Below are 14,097 nucleotides of genomic sequence, written 5' to 3'. Positions count from 1 at the left end.
TGTTGCGTCCTGTGTGAAAGGGCCTTAAGAGTACATTAGCATATAGAATAGACACAAACTCAAAGCAACAAAACATACATTTTGAATTAATGGGGTCCTAAAAAAGGGCTTGCTGTGCACTGTGTACTGTGCTGCACTTTAACTACATTTTTCAGTAGCGTGACAGTGGCTCAACTGTTTTCAAAATAGTGTTGCTTTTCCCAGGGGCACCTGCAGGACATGATCCATGATACATAAGAGGGGAAAAAAAAGGTCTTAGGTCTTTTTTAACACATTTAAAATAGAAAATACATTTCTGTCCTATACAGTTGCTTTCCTCATAAATGATATCAAAGTTATAGGTCATACTACTGTAGCTACTGTACATTCACAACCAATACAAATCACACAAGAATGATTATTTTATAAATGTTATTAATGTTATTTAGACAATGATCATGTACAAATATTCATGTCATAATGATAATTATTTTTAATAAGATATAATGTTAACATCAGTTAGTAAGTGTTTGATTTTTTTTTTTTTTTTTTTTTTTGAGCTGAATAAATATGCTTTCCATTGATGTATGGTTTGTCAGAATAAGGCAATATTTGGTCAAGATATTTGAAAATCTGCAATCTGAGGGTGCAAAAAAATCAAAATACTGAGAAAATCTCCTTTAAAGTTGTCCAAATTAAGTCCTTAGCAATGCATATCCACACACAAAAATACATTTTTGATATATTTATGGTAGGAAATTTACTAAATATCTTTATGGAACATGAGCTTTACTTAATATCCTAATGATTTTTGGCATAAAGGAAAAATCGATCATTTTGACCCATACAATATATTGTTGGCTATTGCTACAAATATACCCTTGTGACTTATGACTTGTTTTGTGGTCCAGGGTCACATTTGAGAGATAAAATCCGTTGAAGTGTGCCTTTTTCAGCTTGAAGGAATGTGTCTAGTAGATTTATTTTCAGTTTATGAGTTTACAAAAGCGATCAAGATCTCTCAGTGATTGCTAGTGTGTTGATTTAATTAAATATCCACATATTACATATTTTATATTTGTATAATACACCAACCAATCGTAAACATCTGTACAGAGCAGAGCCCCTAAAGGGACGTGGTGGTGGTGGAAAAAATATGAGATGGCAGGAAAAAGTATATTTCAAAATGTTTTCATTCGCATGCAAAACATTTGCATTTCCCCGAGAAACTTTACGGTCGCTCGCAAAGAAACTTAAAAGTTTTGCAAATGAGCACACAGTTTCTTGGGGGAACGCAAAACATTTGAAAGAGGACACCAAAGAATTGACAAATTTTTCTCCCATCTTTATAGACTCCGTATATACGAAACATTTGGAAATTAAGAAATTAAGATGTAAGTATCAGTATTATAATATTATAGTTGTGAATTTTAAATGGTTTTAAAGTCATATAAAAGTCAAAAAAGTCAAATTATTCAACTTTCGCAAAGCAAGCGAGAAGAGATGCACCTGGGCTTTGCACAACATTTGTGAATTGAAAACAGCTCCCTGTTATATTTGTCAGTGATGTTGGACACAAGATGTTCTGCAATAACTTTGTTTAGCCTTTTGCCCTGTGGCCGAGACTACACTAAAACTGCTAGCTAATGTTATGGCTGCTCCGCCATACAATCTGCTGACATCAAAGGGCATCTGACTGCTCCGACTGTTAGAACAAGAGTCTGACATTAAAATGTGTGTGGATGGACGAAAGAGTGCAAGCTCAGTTAAAATCAATCACTTTTAACAGCCACTTGACTTGAATTTCATACTGGCAGCAACAGAACAGCACTGTATGACCTCTTGCCGCTCTGTATTCTTGTATTTTATTAATTGTTAATGCCAAAGCATGCGCTGTGGAGATAGCCTTGAGTGATATACCCATGGGCTTTTGTTGTGCTCATTAGAAGAAATGTATTATTGACTACTATTTTGAAGCGTTGTGTATACTGACGTAATGTGTGTGAAAACAGAAGTGAACAGTAAAGAAGATGGATGAAGTTCGATGTACTCATGCCTCGTGTGTTTCTTAGTTTAATAACTTCTGACAGACACCTCAGGTTTGTATGTATACAGTCTGAATATGTTTATGTAAGTGTTATCTCAACTCATTATTTTTAATGGCTGTGAACGTTACATTGAAACAACCAATCAGAACGCAAATAGAGTTGAACTAGGCTGAACTATCCATTTCTTCTGAACTTCACGGTTTCCACAAAAGTATTACGCAGCACAATTGTTTTCAACATTGACAATAATAATACATTATTATTACAATACACAATACGTTTCTTGAGCAGCAAATCAGCATATTAGGATGATTTCTGAAGGATCATGTGACACTGAAGACTGGAGTAATGTATGCTGAAAACTCAGCTTTGATTACAGGAATAAATTGCATTTTAATATATATTCAAATAGAAAACAGTTAGTTTAAATTGTAATAATATTTCACCATATTACTGTTTTTACTGTATTTTTTTTATCAAATAAATGCAGCTATTCACCACATTCAGTATTTGGTGCAAACCTTTGAATGGTATATATAAACCTACTGGTCATAATCGGTCTTAACATAAACACCAGAATGGACATAACAACAAACATAATACGAATGCCCTTTTATTTTGTAAAAGTAAGTGTTAAAAGTATACATTTTACACAGTTAACCCATTAACATTTTTACAGTGGTATGTAACAAAACCACTCTGCTTAATTAAATGGAACTAAAATGTGAAAGAAATTTGAAAGTGTCTTCTGGCTAATTGGGATTGTGAAAGTGTCACATAAGTGCTTGAGATCTTTCCACTCTAGATTAACTGCATTTACAGTGTTTTGCAGTTGCATAAATTAATTTTTGTTTCATAATTGTCTTGCTGAAAAGTAACAGATGTTTTGTGATGGTTGTTCATGAGTCCCTTCTTTGTTCTGAGCAGTTAAAATGCCCAATTGTTCGGCCGGAACCGAGAACATTTCCTATAACACTAGATATACCTGTACATCAGAATAAGAATATCATCTACGCTAATATCAGTCTCTCTGCTTATCCTGAGGTTTGCCGGGTGCTGGATCCAGGCCGTATCCAGATCAGATGGAGAACCTGTGTCTGGACCTGATTACAACGTAGCCCAGGAGACAATGGGCCTACAGACCCAGTTCTGGCAGCATTTATAATTCAGATTTTTAATCCCCGTATCCGCTTACATATATTTATATATAATCTATTTTTAATCTCTATAATAAAAAAGTATAATTCAGATTTTGATCTCCATATCCATTTACATATATTATATATATCTTCCAAGGGTTTTTTTCCCTCCTAGGACTTTTTTCCCAGTGTTAGCACGCTGGGTTTTTCTCCTAGGGGGTTTTTTCCACCCATGGGAGTCAGCCGACATTGGCTTAATGTAGCACCATCTTGTATATGTTACATATTACCACGCTTGTTTGTACAGCTTATTTTTAACCATTTCCCTTTTTTCTGTGCTTCTAATATGTAAAGCTGCTTTGAAACAATTACCAATTGTAAAAGCGCTATATAAATAAATTTGACTTGACTTGACTTCAGAAAAATCCTCCAGCTCCTGCAGATTCTTCAGTTTTCAAGGATTTTTTGCATATTTGAACCCTTTCCAACAGTGACTGTATTTTGAGATTCATCTTTTCACACTGAGGACAACTGAGGGACTCAAACACAACTATTAAAAGAAGTTTCCACCCCGTCTCTTAATGCATCGTGTTTCCTTCTGGAGCATCAGTGAATGTTTGAACCTTTTTTAATAGTTGAGTTTGAGTCCCTCAGATGTCCTCAGTGTGAAAAGATGAATCTCAAAATCATACAGCCACTGCTGGAAAGGGTTCAAATATGCAAATCCTTGAAAACTGAAGAATCTGCAGGACCAGGAGGATTTTTCTGAAGAACAGAGCTCAGTTTAACTGCTCAGGACAAACAAGGAACTGAATTTTATATGATCTCTCTTATTTTGTTAAAATTGTTCACATTTTCACAGATTCTGCAAGTGGTTCACATACTTTTTCATGCAGCTGTATATAGATGTTGGTCAGATTTCTGTAGGGCTTTTCATTCATCTTTAACACCGTGTTCATTTTTAAATGAATTAAGTACATTTTCAAACTAACACCCACAGTTAGAATTAAAAACTATTTCAGTAGCAGAAAGGAACCATTGATCCTTATTGTAAAAACGCAGTTGGGTACCTCTTGTTTGTCTGTCAGAAAGTCTTACTAAAACATTTAAATAATACATTTATTCCTACTCTAATATAAATTCCTATGATTTATATGAATGTGGCCATAGCTGTCAGAATGGAGGGTTTAATGATTAAGCTCTGAGCATATGGATTAAAGCTCCTGTTTAACATGGTATAGCTGATTTAATGTAAGGCAATCTTCCATGAAACTCATTTCAGAGCTGCAGTATGCTCAAATATTATACGCTCTCCAAACCGTGCAAGAGCGTCATTCAGGTATGAGTTTGAGCTTGAATACCGTTGTGATACATTTGTCACACAAATACATTACATTAAAGATAATGTTACTTTGAACTCTCTATATTTGACTTCCTCTGATCTAATTAGACAATGCCAGTAAAAATATTAATGACAAAATGTTCAACAAGAAATATTTAGTTGCCCTGACAATAGTATATGAGACCTTGCTGGGTAACATTTTATTCCGATTGTCTAATTTTAGACAATCTATGGCCCTGTTTACACCTGGTATTAAGATGTGTTTTGGTCAATCGGGTCACAAGCGGACAACACTAAACACAGGTGTAAATGGGTTGTAAAATGTTTTGAGCTTGTTCTTCCAGAGGTAGTCGAAAATACATTCGACTGGATTGCTGTTGCAGTGTAGACGCTCGTGGTCGAATGCATTCGAACAGCCAAAAAAGACCACCTACTCTCCGCCTGCTGACCTAATGTGTATATATTATGGGAAGCGCGCTAGCCCACAGACCCTCCCCTTGAAGAAATCAGGACAGAAGTGGTTAAAAGTGGACAAAAAAGCCAGATTAAAACACCAGGTGTAAACAGGTATGTGTCTCCCCTTGTCTACTTGTAATCTGTTCAACCAAAACACATCTATCACCCAAAAATGAAATTGCTGTCATTAAGTACTCACCCTCATGTCGTTCCACACCCATAAGGCCTTCGTTCATCTTTGGAACACAAATTAAGATATTTTTGATAAAATCCAATGGCTCAATGAGGCCTCCATTGACAGCAAGATAATGAACACTTTCAGATGCCCTGAAAGCTACTATAGACATATTTAAAACAGTTCATGTGACTACAGTGATTCAACCATAATGTTATGAAGCAACGAGAATATTTTTGTTCACCAAAAAAAATAAATAAAAAATTAACGACTTTATACAACAATATCTGCTGATGGGTGATTTCAAACCACTGCAAAGCTTTGAAGCTTTACGAATCTTTTGTTTCGAATCAGTGGTTCGGAGCGTGTATCAAACTGCCAAAGTCACGTGAACCATTGAAATTTCGAAACACTTATGACATAACGAAGACTCGTTTGCTGAAATCACGTGACTTTGGAAGTTTGAGATCACACTCCGAACCACTGATTTGAAACAAAAGATTTGTAAAGCTTCGAAGTTTCATGAAGCAGTGTTTTGAAATCGCCCATCACTAGATATTTTTGAATAAAGTTTTTTTTTTTTTTTTGGTGCACAAAAGTATTCTTGCCACATTAAGAATATTGAACCACTGTAGTCACATGAACTGTTTTAAATCGTCTTTACTAGCTTTCTGGGTGTTTGGATGACTCACTGAGTCATCGGATTATATAAAAAATATCTTAATTTGTGTTCTGAAGATGAACAAAGGTCTTACGGTGTAGAATGACATGAGGGTGAGTAATTAATGACAGAATTTTCATTTTTGGGTGAATTAACCCTTTAATGCCAGGTGTAAACCAAGCCATAAGTATCTTTGCAACTACATGTCAGCTAGAAGTCATTAGAGCTTTAGTAGAGTTAAGTCTGCTTAATATCTGCTAACACTTTATTTTGATGCTCTCCATGCAAATAAATTTGCAACTACATGTCAACTTATTTTACTAATCCAAACCCTAACACCTAATAGTCTACTCAGGGATGGGCAAAAATACATCAAAATGTATTTTAAAATAAAATACCAAATACCTCAATTTTAAATGTATCAAAATAAACTACAAAATACAGCAGGCACACCATGTATCAAAATAAACTACTGTATTATTGTATTTTGAAAATACTATAAAATACTTTGATAAGGGAGCATGAAATTTCTTCGTAAACCTCCCATCAGTTGACCCATTTGATCTATCCCTTCACCATTACTGACTTGATTAAGTAAACAACGTTTGATAGCAACAGCTTTTCTCTGCCCGAGTCATGCAATAAATCTGACATATGCAACCAGTTAAAGGCACAATTATGAAGGATTTTTAGATTAATATATTCAAAAACCACTAAAACAATGTTATATTTTTTGTTGACTTGTGCACTTACATTATCCCAAATGTTTCCAAGAAATTCTAAATCCAGAGAAATAAGCAATTTTAAACAGGACGCCTATCAATGACATAATTTCAACTTAACATGTAATCTGACAAACACATACACATACTGTATAACGATATGTTCAGATAAGGTCTTACTCTGGCATTTCAAAGAAATGAATAATCCTTCTACCAAGCGATCTCTGTGCTCTGTGGTGTCTCCTCCTAACAGCAACAATTGCAGCCATGTCACAAAATGGGTTCAGACATGCTTTTTTAGGGTGTTAAATAATGGTGTAAATACCAGTAAATTGACGAGTGCAAGCATTAGTAAATCGCATTGTGTGATGGATTTAAATACTCTCCTCCAATAAGTTTTGCATCTGAAAGGGAAACTCCTAAAAATGCATATGCAATAAGGTCAGCCGCAAACACAACTCAGTCCATGCCTTTTCAGCACTAATTTTACACTGCATGTCTTTGATTTATCGTGAGTACCATGTTTTACCATGACTAATATTGATCTAGCTTACTGCAGTGTGCATTAAGTGTCTCATAGTAGCCGCTGAGCGAACGCACAGAGTAGCATTATACAACTTCAATTATATTCAACACACAAATGTATCTAATATGATATAGTGCTGCTTTGCCCTATGTGCACATGACCGAAAGAAGCGGAAGCGGTGACTGTGGCATAATAAAAGATCCGCTGCTGTTGAGCTGTGTGTCGCACTCGTCTCTCATTAACAATTGCTCGAGTGGGCTCGTTACTGCTCTGCTTCATACTACAGTAACATTAATAATCTTTCCATAAACATGATTTCTGCCTGAGTCCTGTCCCGATTCTTTTCCACCGGCTGTAGATGTAAAGACAACATATCCCATGATTCCGTGAAATCAAGGTGTCATCGAGCTTCGCCTTTGTTTTGAAATAGCAATCATTAGAGGTGAAAATGTACATATTGTGGCATCAAATATTCACATATCACTGTGATCTCCCAGATGAAGGTTAGTTTTAAAGTAACCAACAGTATAATGTTTGCAAATGACTCTTAAATGTATCCTAATTTAGTTACTTGGTGTTTGGTAACAAAAGGCCTACTTTGCATCAGCAACACTGACTCAATGACTCAATGACAACAACTCATATATAAGAAGACAACTTTTTAACCAATTAATCATTTGATTGTTAATCATAAATATAGGGGTTTGCTATTTGGCAATGTTTGTAAATTTGTATACTATTTAGCCTAGGCTACCAAAATGAACACCAAAACTTAAAATAAACTGTTAAAAATATAGCAATTCATGCTAAAAATTGGTGGAAAACTGGCAGCCTGCACGTTTCTTGGCCACCTTCTTCCATATGGATCAATTTTCTGTTCTGATCGCAACAAGTCTCTGCAAACTATTGAGTAGGAGCACCAATCAGAGGCCACAATTTTATGTCATCATGTAGACTTCTTACAAAGTATTTTACAGTATTTTAAAAATACAAAAATACAAAACACTAAAGTATTTTGATACAAAATACAAAGCCATTTTCATCAACCCTATCAAATACAAATTACAAAATACTATTTTGTATTTGAAATACATATTTGAAATACATGTATCATAAATACTGCCCATCCCTGAGTCTACTAATACTATGAGAATTAGTTGACATACAGTAAAGCTGCAAATGAATGAGAGTTTGTTGACATAATACTTATAGTTAGTAGAATGTTTAAAGGTATGTATTGAAATAAAGTGTAACGCCTTGCTATTTTCACCTGCACAATGATTAGATCAATGATTCAATGATCTAATGTTGGATTTCCACCTATTCTGGATATATTTTGTAAAGTAATATCTTTCTCCAAACATGGAGAGGAATATAATACCACCAATGGTCATAAGTCTGGTAGTTCTAGTACTTCAGGAAAGTTCTATCTGTAAAAAAGGAAATTGACACATTGTCAAAGATGCTACTGAATTAGAGAGTTAAATGTGTTCTTTAACGATTTGACCTTTGATCTGAAAAGTAATGAAGACCTTTGTTTCCCAAGAAGTGGATTCAGCCCCAGTGCAGATTTCATCTTACCTTCCTACAGCAAAAGGCTTTTGACACTATAATGCAGTCCACCTGGGAAGACCCGCTCCGGCTGTGCCGAGCTTAGTGGGACAAGGAGAGAAGCGTGTGTTTCCCATTAGGGGACTTATTTCTTGCAAAGATCATTTCAAAGACGAGAAGATTGAAACAATTTTGATGATGATAAAAATAACATTTTTAATAATAAAGCAATAAACTTATAGAGCTCCCTTTATTCAGTATACTCAGCAGTTTAAACTACCACTGCATATTTTATTCCCATCCATCCATCCATCCATCCATCCATCCATCCATCCATCCATCCATCCATCCATCCATCCATCCATCCATCCATCCATCCACCCGTCTGTCTGTCTGTCTGTCTGTCTGTCTATCTATCTATCTATCTATCTATCTATCTATCTATCTATCTATCTATCTATCTATCTATCTATCTATCTATCTATCTATCTATCTATCTGCCTACCTACCTACGGAGATCCCGCAGTGGTGCTCTTGGTAAAATATGGAAAATATGTGGAGACATTCCTAATATTTCAAAACCAGATGTAACTATAGGAAAATCATTTTGTTACTCATTTCTCAGTGGTAGTGCAGTTTGGCACGGTCCTCTCCGGCTCTGTCTCTGGCTAAGCAATTTATTCACATTTGTATTGATGAATAAGTAGATCAAAATCAATACTCGGCTGAACTCCGAGTCCAAAGAGCACTGAAAAAGCTTTTTTACAATTCTGGCTGGCTACCTCATGCTTTTATAGACACGGGCCTTTAAGTGAGATGCTTAATTCTCTCTACATTAAACCGGAGTGAACATTTTAATGAGATTTATTGGTCAGACTTCTCCTGTGCATTGCACTTTTTTGGAGTGAACCATTTACACATAACCTTGTAGACTAAACCTTTCTAAAAAAAAAAAAAAAAAAAAGCTTAAAAATAGGTGATTCCTCCATCTGAAACTGGATATGGTCACCATGCTGAAGTAATAAACTCCAAGATATAAATATATTATTCTGAATTTGATGGAATGTTTAGTCTCAACCCATAATAACACCTTGGAAATAACATAGTATCACCCTAGTAACTACCTTGAACACTGAAGCAATAGCCTGGTAACACACTAGAAACTACTCAGAATGTTGAAGCAGCCCCTTACTGTAACAACCTCCCAGTACACCATATCAACTACCTAGCAACAACCCATAAAACAATATAAACTGCCTAGTAACACCCTAGAACCATTCAGAATGTGTAGCAGCCACCAACTGTAGCAATCACCCCGAACACCATAACCACCTAACAACACCATAGCAAACACCCAGAACAAAGTATCAGCCACTGTAGCAACCATCCAGAACACAATATCAACCATCTAGCAACTACCTAGCTGTCACAGATCCCTTGTTCCCCTGGACTCCATTTCCCATGATCCTCCTGTTCTCCACACCTGCACTCACTTCCCTCGTCAGTTCCTCATCATCACGGATCACCTGCACCTGGACTCTATTATCTGCACTCCCTTTATATTGCACTCACTCCCTTCACTCCTCGTCCGTCTTAATGTTATGTTTACGTTGTATGTTTGGTTCCTCTTGCCTTTTGGATTAAAGTATTATGTATTGTGGAAATCCGTACCTGCCTCATCTCTTCAAACCAGTACAACCGTAACAGAAAGACAGACCCATATAGACTGGATTTCCACAAGAAGATGGAGACTTTGACCAGCTCCCTGGCTCCTGCTCCTCCAACGCCTCTCACCCTGTCACCCGGCGATCGCCTTATCGGGCTCTTCCAGATTGGACGTTCACTGGAGAGGTATGTGGAGGAGTTCGTAGAGCTAGCTTTTCTGACTAACTGGTCTGAGGCACGTTTAATCACCCTGTTTCTGGACGGACTGGACGAGAACACTATCCGTTTTTATGAACCTGAAGATTATTTTTCCCTGAACGAAACCATTAATCTAATTTTATATTTAAACGGATCTAGTTTCTATTGTGATGAGGTTCAGGATATGTGTTCATCTCGTCCAGTCTCTCCTGAAACACGGGTGGCCAGGCCAGTTGGTCAGCCTGCCTCTCCCTCCGCATATCCCTCCAGTGAACTGATTTCCTGGTCAACGCTGGACCCACACTCCTCAATTGGGTCCAGAAAGCAGCGGAGGAGGAAGGAGCCCGCTCCAGTCTCTCCAGAGCCCGCTCCAGTCTCTCCAGAGCCCGCTCCAGTCTCTCCAGAGCCCGCTCCAGTCTCTCCAGAGCCCGCTCCAGTCTCTCCAGAGCCCGCTCCTGTATCTCCAGAGCCCGCTCCTGTATCTCCAGAGCCCGCTCCTGTATCTCCAGAGCCCGCTCCTGTATCTCCAGAGCCCGCTCCTGTATCTCCAGAGCCCGCTCCTGTATCTCCAGAGCCCGCTCCTGTATCTCCAGAGCCCGCTCCTGTATCTCCAGAGCCCGCTCCTGTATCTCCAGAGCCCGCTCCTGTATCTCCAGAGCCCGCTCCTGTATCTCCAGAGCCCGCTCCTGTATCTCCAGAGCCCGCTCCAACCCTGTGCGAGCCGCCAGATCTGGCCTGGCTTATTGACTGTTTTCACGAGCCCTCAGCTCCAGCCGCCGCCTACGAGCCCTCAGCTCCAGCCGCCGCCTACGAGCCCTCAGCTCCAGCCGCCGCCTACGAGCCCTCAGCTCCAGCCGCCGCCGCCGAGCCCTCAGCTCCAGCCGCCGCCGCCGAGCCTGCCGCTCCAGCCGCCGCCGCCGAGCCTGCCGCTCCAGCCGCCGCCGCCGAGCCTGCCGCTCCAGCCGCCGCCGCCGAGCCTGCCGCTCCAGACGCCGCCGCCGAGCCATCCAGTCTCCGCCGCCGAGCCAAGTTCTCCAGTCTCCGCCGCCGAGCCAAGTTCTCCAGTCTCCGCCGCCGAGCCAAGTTCTCCAGTCTCCGCCGCCGAGCCAAGTTCTCCAGTCTCCGCCGCCGAGCCAAGTTCTCCAGTCTCCGCCGCCGAGCCAAGTTCTCCAGTCTCCGCCGCCGAGCCAAGTTCTCCAGTCTCCGCCGCCGAGCCAAGTTCTCCAGTCTCCGCCGCCGAGCCAAGTTCTCCAGTCTCCGCCGCCGAGCCAAGTTCTCCAGTCTCCGCCGCCGAGCCAAGTTCTCCAGTCTCCGCCGCCGAGCCAAGTTCTCCAGTCTCCGCCGCCGAGCCAAGTTCTCCAGTCTCCGCCGCCGAGCCAAGTTCTCCAGTCTCCGCCGCCGAGCCAAGTTCTCCAGTCTCCGCCGCCAAACCAGCTCCATGCTCCTCCACCCACACATTGACTTTATTCCTTGGACTCCTCTATATGATCCTTAACCTCTCCAAGTATTTTTTGGGGGGGGGCCAAGTACCCGTGGGTGGGGGACATGTGGGCGCCACACATGTGGGTGGGCCTCTGACGTGGCCTGCCAAGGCTCCTGACCCGCCGTGGCCTGCCAAGGCTCCTGACCCGCCGTGGCCTGCCAAGGCTCCTGACCCGCCGTGGCCTGCCAAGGCTCCTGACCCGCCATGGCTCATGGATCCGCCCTGGAGACCTCCACTCCAGTCCACTCATCCCCCGGCACCTGCATGAGGTCTCCAGGGCGCCCGCCCCCCCCTCCCGGTTATTCTATTTACGGCGCGAGGACGCGCCTACCGGGGAGGTACTGTCACAGATCCCTTGTTCCCCTGGACTCCATTTCCCATGATCCTCCTGTTCTCCACACCTGCACTCACTTCCCTCGTCAGTTCCTCATCATCACGGATCACCTGCACCTGGACTCTATTATCTGCACTCCCTTTATATTGCACTCACTCCCTTCACTCCTCGTCCGTCTTAATGTTATGTTTACGTTGTATGTTTGGTTCCTCTTGCCTTTTGGATTAAAGTATTATGTATTGTGGAAATCCGTACCTGCCTCATCTCTTCAAACCAGTACAACCGTAACACTAGCAACAACCCATAACACAATAAAAACTGCCTAGTAACACCCTAGAACCATTCAGAATGTGTAGCAGCCACCATATCAACCACCTAGCAACACCATAGCAACCACACATAACACAATATCAGCCACTGTAGCAACCATCCAGAACACAATATCAACCACTTAGCAACTACCTAGCAACAACCATAACACAATAAAAGCTGCGTAGTAACACCCTAGAACCATTCAGAATGTGTAGCAGCCACCATATCAACCACCTAGCAACACCATAGCAACCACACATAACACCATATCAACCACCTAGCAACTACAAACCCTATTCCAAAAAAGTTGGGACACTGTACAAATTGTGAATAAAAACAGAAATGCAATAATTTACAAATCTCATAAACTTATATTTTATTCACAATAGAATATAGATAACATATCAAATGTTGAAAGTGAGACATTTTGAAATGTCATGCCAAATATTGGCTCATTTTGGATTTCATGAGAGCTACACATTCCAAAAAAGTTGGGACAGGTAGCAATAAGAGGCCGGAAAATTTGAATGTACATATAAGGAACAGCTGGAGGACCAATTTGCAACTTATTAGGTCAATTGGCAACATGATTGGGTATAAAAAGAGCCTCTCAGAGTGGCAGTGTCTCTCAGAAGTCAAGATGGCAGAGGATCACCAATTCCCCCAATGCTGCGGCGGAAAATAGTGGAGCAATATCAGAAAGGAGTTTCTCAGAGAAAAATTCCAAAGGGTTTGAAGTTATCATCATCTACAGTGCATAATATTATCCAAAGATTCAGAGAATCTGGAACAATCTCTGTGCGTAAGGGTCAAGGCCGGAAAACCATACTGGATGCCCGTGATCTTCGGGCCCTTAGACGGCACTGCATCACATACAGGAATGCTACTGTAATGGAAATCACAACATGGGCTCAGGAATACTTCCAGAAAAGTGAACACAATCCACCGTGCCATTTGCCGTTGCCGGCTAAAACTCTATAGGTCAAAAAAGAAGCCATATCTAAACATCCAGAAGTGCAGGCGTTTTCTCTGGGCCAAGGCTCATTTAAAATGGACTGTGGCAAAGTGGAAAACTTTTCTGTGGTCAGACGAATCAAAATTTGAAGTTCTTTTTGGAAAACATGACATGACGCCATGTCATCCGGACTAAAGAGGACAAGGAAAACCCAAGTTGTTATCAGCGCTCAGTTCAGAAGCCTGCATCTCTGATGGTATGGGGTTGCATGAGTGCGTGTGGCATGGGCAGCGCACACATCTGGAAAGGCACCATCAATGCTGAAAGGTATATCCAAGTTCTAGAACAACATATGCTCCCATCCAGACGTTGTCTCTTTCAGGGAAAACCTTGCATTTTCCAACATGAGAATGCCAGACCACATACTGCATCAATTACAACATCATGGCTGCGTAGAAGAAGGATCCGGGTACTGAAATGGCCAGCCTGCAGTCCAGATCTTTCACCTATAGAAAACATTTGGCACATCATAAAGAGGAAGATGCGACAAA

This window comes from Chanodichthys erythropterus, chromosome 17 (genome assembly GCF_024489055.1).
Source record: "Chanodichthys erythropterus isolate Z2021 chromosome 17, ASM2448905v1, whole genome shotgun sequence".
In the NCBI taxonomy this organism is placed as follows: domain Eukaryota; kingdom Metazoa; phylum Chordata; class Actinopteri; order Cypriniformes; family Xenocyprididae; genus Chanodichthys; species Chanodichthys erythropterus.
This window is presented reverse-complemented; position numbering follows the sequence as displayed.